The sequence below is a fragment of the Octopus bimaculoides genome, chromosome 8, assembly GCF_001194135.2.
Source record: "Octopus bimaculoides isolate UCB-OBI-ISO-001 chromosome 8, ASM119413v2, whole genome shotgun sequence".
Classification (NCBI taxonomy): domain Eukaryota; kingdom Metazoa; phylum Mollusca; class Cephalopoda; order Octopoda; family Octopodidae; genus Octopus; species Octopus bimaculoides.
Window position 1 is genome coordinate 54,601,445 of NC_068988.1, and position 8,821 is coordinate 54,610,265.

Genomic DNA, 8,821 nt, shown 5'->3' on the forward strand with positions numbered 1-8,821 from the left:
ATATATATATATATATATATAGTGAGAGAGACAGATAGACAGACAGACACAGATATTTAAAGAATGCATAATTTAAAGTACAATGTACAGATTAGAAAGTTAATCACTACTAAATCATTCTTTAAAAAAAATTTTTTTCCCTTTCTACTTCACCGACTATAATAAAGTATTTGACAAGCTCAAATTGAAGGCTTAAGTCTCCAAAGCAGAAATGTATGTATGTATGTACGTACGGAATATACAGAAGGAAAAAGAAAAGGATATACAGGTGTACAATGACTTAGTTTTACAGTTTACGAACTGTATACAATATACATAACTACAGTTTTGTATAAACAGATATAATATGCATGGCTGTGTGGTTAAGAAGTTTGCTTTACAAACGCATAGTTTTGGGTTCGGTCCTACTTTGTGGTAACTTGTGCGACTTCAACCCTGGTGCCACCTGTGAGTATATTAGGTAGATGGAAACTGAAGAAAGCACCACCCTTATGTCTCTCTCTCTCTCTCTCTCTCTTTACACACACACATGCATGTTTGTATGTACCCTTGTCTTGACATGATGTATGGTTGTAAATGAGCATCATCGTCATACAAGCGAAAAACATTACCTTGTTGGGAAACAGGTAAGGGTTGGTGACTGGAAGGGCATCCAGCTGTAGAAAATGTGCCACAATAAATTCCGTCTGACCCATGCAGTCTTGGAAAAGTAGACGTTAAATGATGATGATGATGATGATATAAACACTGTTGGACAAGTTACGTTACACCCCTTTTATGTTTTGAGCTCAAATCTCGCTCATATCAATTTTGTCTTTCATTCTGAGCACCAAGCTAAAATCCCTCGAAGCTGATGTCCCGGGATCGCACACAGGTCCGATAAACGAAATCAATAAATCAAAACAAAGAGGGGAAAAAAAGGACACCTCTATCACTCCCTCACCCCCTAAGTTTTGTAGATTTCATAGAACAGATCACGTTCTAGAACAGGAGCTTAGAATGGTAGCTGTCAAAGGAAAGAAAAAAAACACAAAAAACTGCAGTCCAAGTGCGTGAGGTAAGAAGACAACAGGGGGGAAGGAGTGGATACAGAGAGAAAGAGAAAGAAACACACACGTGTACTCAGATAAATAGTCTTAGTGTGTAGAGAAAAGACTGAGGTAGGTCTTAAAATACTGCGTCTTTTGTATCCCTACGTCCACCTTCACCTGGTTTTCTCGGTTGGAGCCCATTCTTTGCTTAACTGATGGGATCTCTCCGCACGTAGGCACGTAAACACACATAAACACCACACACACACATATATATATATATATATATATATATAAACTGGGTCACTTTACATGTATAGTCCTTTTCACTACAACACACTCGTCGAGCTATCATGTTGTTTGTTTATAACTCCCTCCCCTCCCCCTGACGTGAATGAAACTTGCCGACCCCAGGGATCTATCAAGTTGGCTGGAAATTCACATGTAATAAATGCATATACATGCACGTACGCGCGCGCACACACACTCACTGAATTTCTCTGTGTATGTGACTGTATAAATATATACATATATATTAGTCAACACGTACACTGTGTTTAATTGATATATACATACTTAAATGTAAGTATAGTTTAATAATACGGCGATTTATAAATAAACTTAAAGCACAGAAACTATACACTTAAACTATACCACCACTACCACCAACCGACTAGACCCTCACTAGTCCAGTACTATAGCCTCACCAGCAACACTAGCGAAACAATCACATTCACGACCACACTTTCTGCAACCACTCCGACTACTACCAGGACCAAGTCATTATTGTTTCCTCGCCTCACTCATAAACAATCTATACGGAGGGGAAAAAAAAAAAAGAAAACAATTAAAGAGACAAACTCCCGTCTTCGGCCAACATAACAGCTCTACGTAACATGGAACGGATAACTATTACAGAAACTTTGATTTACTAAGTCTCATAATATATGCCTACATAGGTGTACTGATGTCCTTATAGGTATATAGATTTATTTTAATGAAGACAGCAAACTTCTTACTGGGGTATGTTATGTTTATTTTAATTTCTTTTACGTCATGATGTCATATAACGTACGTTTTATTTTTCTAAATTTTAATTTGTTGTGATCATAGCTTAATTACCTTAACTATATACTTAACGGGCTTGAAATATATATAATATATATGTGAAATATTGAGTGTATGTTATCGAAGTAATACAGTTGTTACTTATGTCCTTGAAGACAGGCATACACATCATAAACTCATGGTCCCAGTTCTTCACCATTTCTATAAATATCATGTTCATTTAATAAAACATTATTTTCTATATGAGAAAATAAATTAAAAATGAATTGACATGGAATATTCGTAAGCGTGTAATAGTGGGGGTGTTGATAAAATGTAGGTATTGAATACCCGTGTTTACTCCAGTTAAAAAATAAGATAGAATAACACAAATATCCCGGGCATAGCTACTGAGAAAATAGTTAATTTTCTAATAGGAAAATTAACATTAAACAGCTACCTTTGACTATGCAAGTGAGAAAATTAACCGCAAATACCCACTGTAGTGTCTTACCTGTATGTAGCAAATATGTTATGCACACACACGTATATATATATATATATATATATATATATATATATATATATATGAGAGAGGGGGGGATTGATTTTATATTGGAAGTTATTTGGTTCACTCCGGACTCACTCTCTCGGCCTCTATAAACGAAATATTTCGTTGCTAAAATCTCATACTATGTTAGTATTGTTTATGTCGTTATCAGTGTACTTATATATACATCTAAGTATTGAGCATCTCTAGATTTCACCTGTTGAATGTGTGTGTTTATAGTTTCAGTGTATTGTGGTATATAAATTTTAATGTGTACATTTTGTTATATACGGTGTTTGTATGAAAAAAAGAAAAGAAAAAGTCTTACGGTTCATGTAAACCAGTGCTTTAACTGTAACTTCTAACGAGAATATCCTTCTGGATAAGACGCTAGCATAACACAGTAAGCATTTCATCAGAAAATCTGATAACATTTTCGGAGAGCTAAACCGAAGTTATAGAAACCAATCTGTCATATAATGACAAATCATGTACTAGAAGCTCCATATTTCAGAAACGTTAGCACGCCGGGCGAAATGCTTAGCGGTAATTCGTCTGTCTTTACGTTCTGAGTTCAAATTCTGCCGAGGTCGACTTTGCCCTTCATCCTTTCGGGGGCGATAAATTAAGTAGCAGTTGCTTACTGGGTCGATCTAATCGACTGCCCCCCCCCCCAGATTTCGGGCTTTGAGCCTAGAGTAGAAAAGATTCATATCCATTGCTAAGAGAGTGCACTGGACAGCACTACTCCCACACTGTTCAATGGTACACCCTCGCATTTAGAAAATACAGTTTGAAAAAATCTTCTCGCAATAAAAATTAGTGGCTACTCAGTATATTCTGAAGCACCTCCGGGCACTGAAGTTTGGCGACGGGCTTGTATGCATTCTGTTTCGTATTAAACGTTAAATTCCCACCATGCGTTTTTATTGTTTAACCTTAACTTCTAATAGAACAAACATATGAGCTAAGTCATTCTAGTTATAATTATCATGTTTTTCTTTTTCTCAGGTGTGTATATGTGTGTGTGGGGGGATTATCTAGGAATACTTTATTCATAGTCGGGTGTGATTCGATACGAGGAAGATTTAGCTAGTCCCATTATTAACAAGTACATTCTTCGCTCGATCTGTGCGGTGTTTCATTTAACCTGTTTGTCATTAATAGGTTTGCTCTAATTGCAATACTTCTATACTGATAGGTGGAAAAAATAAATAAAAACCTTTAATTAAAGCTAGTTGTTGCAAAGAAGGTAAATAATAACGAGACTCGATGATTCGAAAGTCGATAGAGCAGCTGTATTAATAACGATTTCTTACATTGGTATAATGTATAGGGCTGGTATTTAATTTATTGAATTGAACTCCACCCAACAATAATAATATGCGGTTAAGAAGTTCGCTTTGCAATCCCGCGGTTTCGCGTTCAGTCCTTCTGAGCGGAAAAAAAAAACATAGCATAAGGCCGACGAATACATTGCAAATGAATTTATAGAGAGGTACTGTCAGGAAACCCATCAGGTGTGTGTGTCTGTTTCTACGCAGTCTTCTCCACTAAATTCCACGAACTAAGTATTAGTTTATTTGATACTTGTGCGAGGTGCCGCTCAGCTGGATCGAACACGGGACTACGTGGTTTCGAAACGAACTTCGTAACAACATGGCAGTGTTTGTGTACGTGTGTGTGTGTAAATCTATATTTATTGAATAACATTTCGTGAACCACTTAACTGATACTCGGAGTTTCACGCATGTAAAGTATAAATATCATTGATATTTTGCGAATGACAGTGGTATGTCTACAGAGCACCAGAAAGCCCAATACTTATTAGTCAAAGCGCTTCACGCGGTCGAAAATGTTGCTGGCCGGAATTGGCTGAGCTGATGTATAATGTAAGAGACGCCTTCAATTGTGAGATATCGCTTGTTGCTCTTTATATCTGGTACTTCGTTTTACAAAGCTTTACAATTAGGCTTTGTATTAGAAGTTCCGTTGATATTTCTGAACCGTAGGCCCGAGGTATTGTCCAAGCTGTCAGTATCAGAGGAGGTTTCTCCTAGACAACCAACACTAAATTTATAGCCACTGGATTGGGCAAGTTACGCGGATTAGCTGTTGTTGACGCCCTCAAACTTGAACTCGGTATCGTCTCTTACATCACAACAGTGAAGTCATTTCGGTATGCGACATTTTCGACCACACGAATCACTTAACCAAAGGTAAAACTAGTGCATTTGTGAAACTCCGAGTAACAATGGAGCGAATTCCTATCACCCTGTGTGTGCGTGTGAATTCACACGAAGATCAGGCATTTACACGAAGATCAAGCTTCTTTCATTGCTGCTCAGTTTGACCGCTAAATACACAATTTTTTTTTACTCTCCCTCCGTTTATTTTCTCTTATTCCTTTCTGTTGAAGAGCGTAGGCTCGAAACGTAAAAGACTTTCTCACTTTCCTGAGCGTCAAACTAATACACCTGCTTGTTGTTCATACACCCGTCCTCGTCTTTTGTTTTTCTGTAAATTTCAACTAATATATATATATATATATATATATATATATATATATATATATATAACAGAAATATATTGCAAGACTTTCCTGTCTTCCCTTCTGAGTGGTATATATATACAACGCTCATTGTGATTATATATCTATCTATCTATAGATAAAACAAAACAGGCTGATAACATTGGTTCCAAATTTTGGCACAGGGCCAGCAACTTCGGGAGAGTGGGTAAAGCGATTACATCGACTCCAGTGCTCAACTGGTAATTTATTTTATCCGCTCCGAAAGGATGAAAGGTAAAGTTTACTTCAGTGGAATTTAAACTCAGAATGTTAAGTTGGAAGAAATGTCGTACAGCATTTTGTCTGGTGTGGTAACGATACTGCTAACTCACTGCCTTAAGACTGACAGATAGTATTAAGAACAACAAATACACTGAACATGGTTAGGATGCTGTAATTTTAATAACAATATACGTAAGATAATAACATTGATGATGATGGCAAAAAGCTGCTTCTACGTTACAATAGATATACAAGTAATCACTACTATTAATATTAAAATCTCACATTAGGATACATCAGGCTTCGATTTTCTGAGAGGAGTATAATAATAATAACAATAATAATTAACGAAAACAACAACAATGAATTGTCCACACCTCTTCGTATCGACTCTCAATCATACATTTCTATATACACTGTGAACGGAACTGCAAAACTATAATTGCTCGTTGAGTTCAACTCCGTAACTCTTCATTTAGCTGGTTCAGTATTTATGCCTTTGTATACGAACTATTTATTTCTATACATCTACTACTCAGTCTATCAGAGCGGCAGACAGGAAGTCTTGCAATATATTTATTTCTGTTTTAAAAAAAGCTTGACAATAAATACGGTGTTTTGTTGGCCGCAGGTAGAGAATCTCATAGTACGTGAGACATTGTCAAGTCTTAACATGTGTCACCTACTTTTAGTCCTATCCCCTCACCTTACCAGCGATAGCGGGGATATCTATCTATCTATCTACCTATCTATCTATGTCTTTAAACGTTTAGGTTTACAGAAAAAGTACTCAATACTTTATATATTCTGATAATTCTCACAATTCCTTCTAGTTTCTCTCACCCTCTCTCTCCACACACACACACTTACACCTGTCTATCTGATCATTCTGTAAATATAAATAAATTAATGATATTATGAAATGTATGGTGTTAATGAAATTATGAAACGTATGGTATTAAGATCACGTCAACGATTTTTATTGGAACTATTTCGTTCAGTGAAACTAGTTACAAATCTACGTTTGTCCTTATCCTCGAAACCACTACCACTTGACGCACGCATACGCGCGCACACACACGCACGCACACACACACACAGATTTGTAGGACATTCTCAGTGTGTACGTAATTTTTCCACCTGTTTTAAAGTACTTCTTTTAATAGCTGCAATATTAAAGCTTACGTTATTGCGGATCATGCGGTACCGTATTACCTACCGTATTTGATGGCATATTATACGCACCTCAATTTCAGCAGCACATTATTCAGGAAATGAAGTTTTAATAGCATTAAAGCATGGCAATGCAAGACCTCGGCGTGATTATTTCTTATTTTTGAAACATTCCTTAGAAAAAAAAGTGCGTCTTATATGCCATCGGATACAGTTAAGTTGTCTAGTTTTAAATATCTACTGTCTAATTTCAAAACGTAAAATGGTTTCTGTGGAACGTGTGTGTGTGTGTGTCTTTCTTTTCACATCTTCATAACTGAAATATTTGTCATTCGTTTTTGGTTACATTTCAAATTCCAAACACTTGATTGACAACCTGGCCTTAGTTTCATTGTTGAAATGACTCTCTCTCTCTCTCTCTCTCCCTCTCTCTCTCTCCCTCTCTCTCTCTCTATATATATATACATACACACACACACACACACACTGTTTCTGAAAATGTTTACTGTTTGCAGGCAGGAGAGAATAAAAGTAAATATTTCTAATAAAGTTCTGATGTTGATTGATTGGTGTAAAGCACAGCTGCTAACTCCGTTAATTATTCACATTGCACGAATGTAATAGAGGAACAAATGATAAAAAATTCATACTGTCCACTGCAGTCAGTGAATGACCTTTGACCCGACTGAATAACTATTGAATTAAGTAATTCTAGGGTATTTATTAGTTATATTTATATCAATTGATTGTATATCGATTTTTCATAGGTCCAGTATTTATTTATTTATTTTAATTAAATCTTTGTTCATCATTTTGGTTCAGGTATTTCAGAATCGCTGATTGTGGATTGCCGAAAAAAATAAAAATAAAAAATAATTAAACAGAATCAAAAGGAAATCTAATTTGTAAAAGGTATTGTTGATCGATACCCAGGTTGTTAACGGGTATTGAGGATTTGATTAAGATGAAGAAGTGTAGTGGATTTACCTAAGTAGTAGAGAGTAACTGATGTACACAAGCAATTAAGAAGGTATAACTAAAAGTGTCCAAGAAATAGAGGGTGTTAGCAATAGAGAAGGCTATAAAATGATCTACCCAGGAAATAGGGAGAGTGTAATTGATCTACCCAAACATGGGAAAAATATAACTACGCAGTAGGTAGAGTGTTGCTGACTAACAATTGGAGAGCTAGGATTAGAGCGATGGGGGCAGTCCGACCCGGGTGACGCAAGAGACGCTCTCATGGGCTATCCCGGGTAGCACACATTCTAACTTTGCTACTGTGTACCCAAGTCAAATAGTGAGTGTAACTGATCTACCCAGAAGTAAACACCGTGTAGTTGATCTTCTCAAGCTGTAGAGCAGATACTTGTAATTCATTCAAGCAATAAGGAAGGGGTATTTAATTAGGCAAAAGCACAATGGTTGTATGCTTTAACCTACCCTTATTGTGGAGGAGTAATTTAGGTCGACTGTCATGGCAAACCGAAATAATTGGTCTATTGTAGGATGTTGGAGTAACTTTCCACTGTGTCCACAAGTGCCATACGAAGTCTTGAACCAAGTACTCAAATATATCAGAACACTTGTTATATATATTGTCCTCCTGATTCTTAAAGTTGTACCTATTTTCACTTATGTGGAATGAATTAGCTATAGCTTAAAATATTTAGAAACATTAAAGGGAACACCTTCCTAGCCATCGACTTCGTCAACCTGACGCCCTGTCAACACTAACAGCTTTGATTTGTCAGTATGATGTCTACAGCAATGTCTTTTACATGTGTAAGTCATTGTACATAGGCCTTGGGGACGATTACTCAAACGAACCAACGCCAGTACTTATTTTTTAAAAGTCTATCTCTTGCCGAACTGCTAATATACGGGAACGCAAACAAACAGCACAGGTTATCAAACGGTAGTGTGGGATAAACACACAAGGCATTAGTCGATCCGAGGCTACAGACGAAGTAAATACTTGCCCAAGTTACCGTGCAGTGGGACTGAACCCTAAACCACTTCTTAACTACACAGCCATGCCTGCGAAAATTATGATGATATTTGGTAGGCAACACAGTGGAATCGAAACCGGGACCTCATAATTGCGAAACGAACTTCTTAATCACTCGGCCATACTGTGCCTCCTGTGTGTATAGTAAAAAAAAAAAAGAATTTCGTTGAAACGATTTTCCCCATGTGATGAGTTGCTCTCTCTCTCTCTCTCTA

General features: G+C 36.7%; 1 protein-coding gene across 16 annotated transcripts in view; it reads left to right on the forward strand.

Annotated features, from left to right (window-relative positions):
* The window catches only part of LOC106882633 (tensin-1), an 835,201-nt gene that overhangs the window by 581,035 nt on the left and 245,345 nt on the right, over positions 1-8,821 (forward strand). Inside the window, exon 1 of one of the 16 annotated variants that reach the window (XM_052970131.1) lies at positions 1,319-2,054. The exons of the other annotated variants lie outside the window; for them this stretch is intronic. The gene's annotated coding sequence lies outside the window, so the exon portion shown is untranslated. Of the gene's footprint in view, positions 1-1,318; positions 2,055-8,821 lie in introns of those variants that run through there. 16 annotated transcript variants of the gene reach the window in all.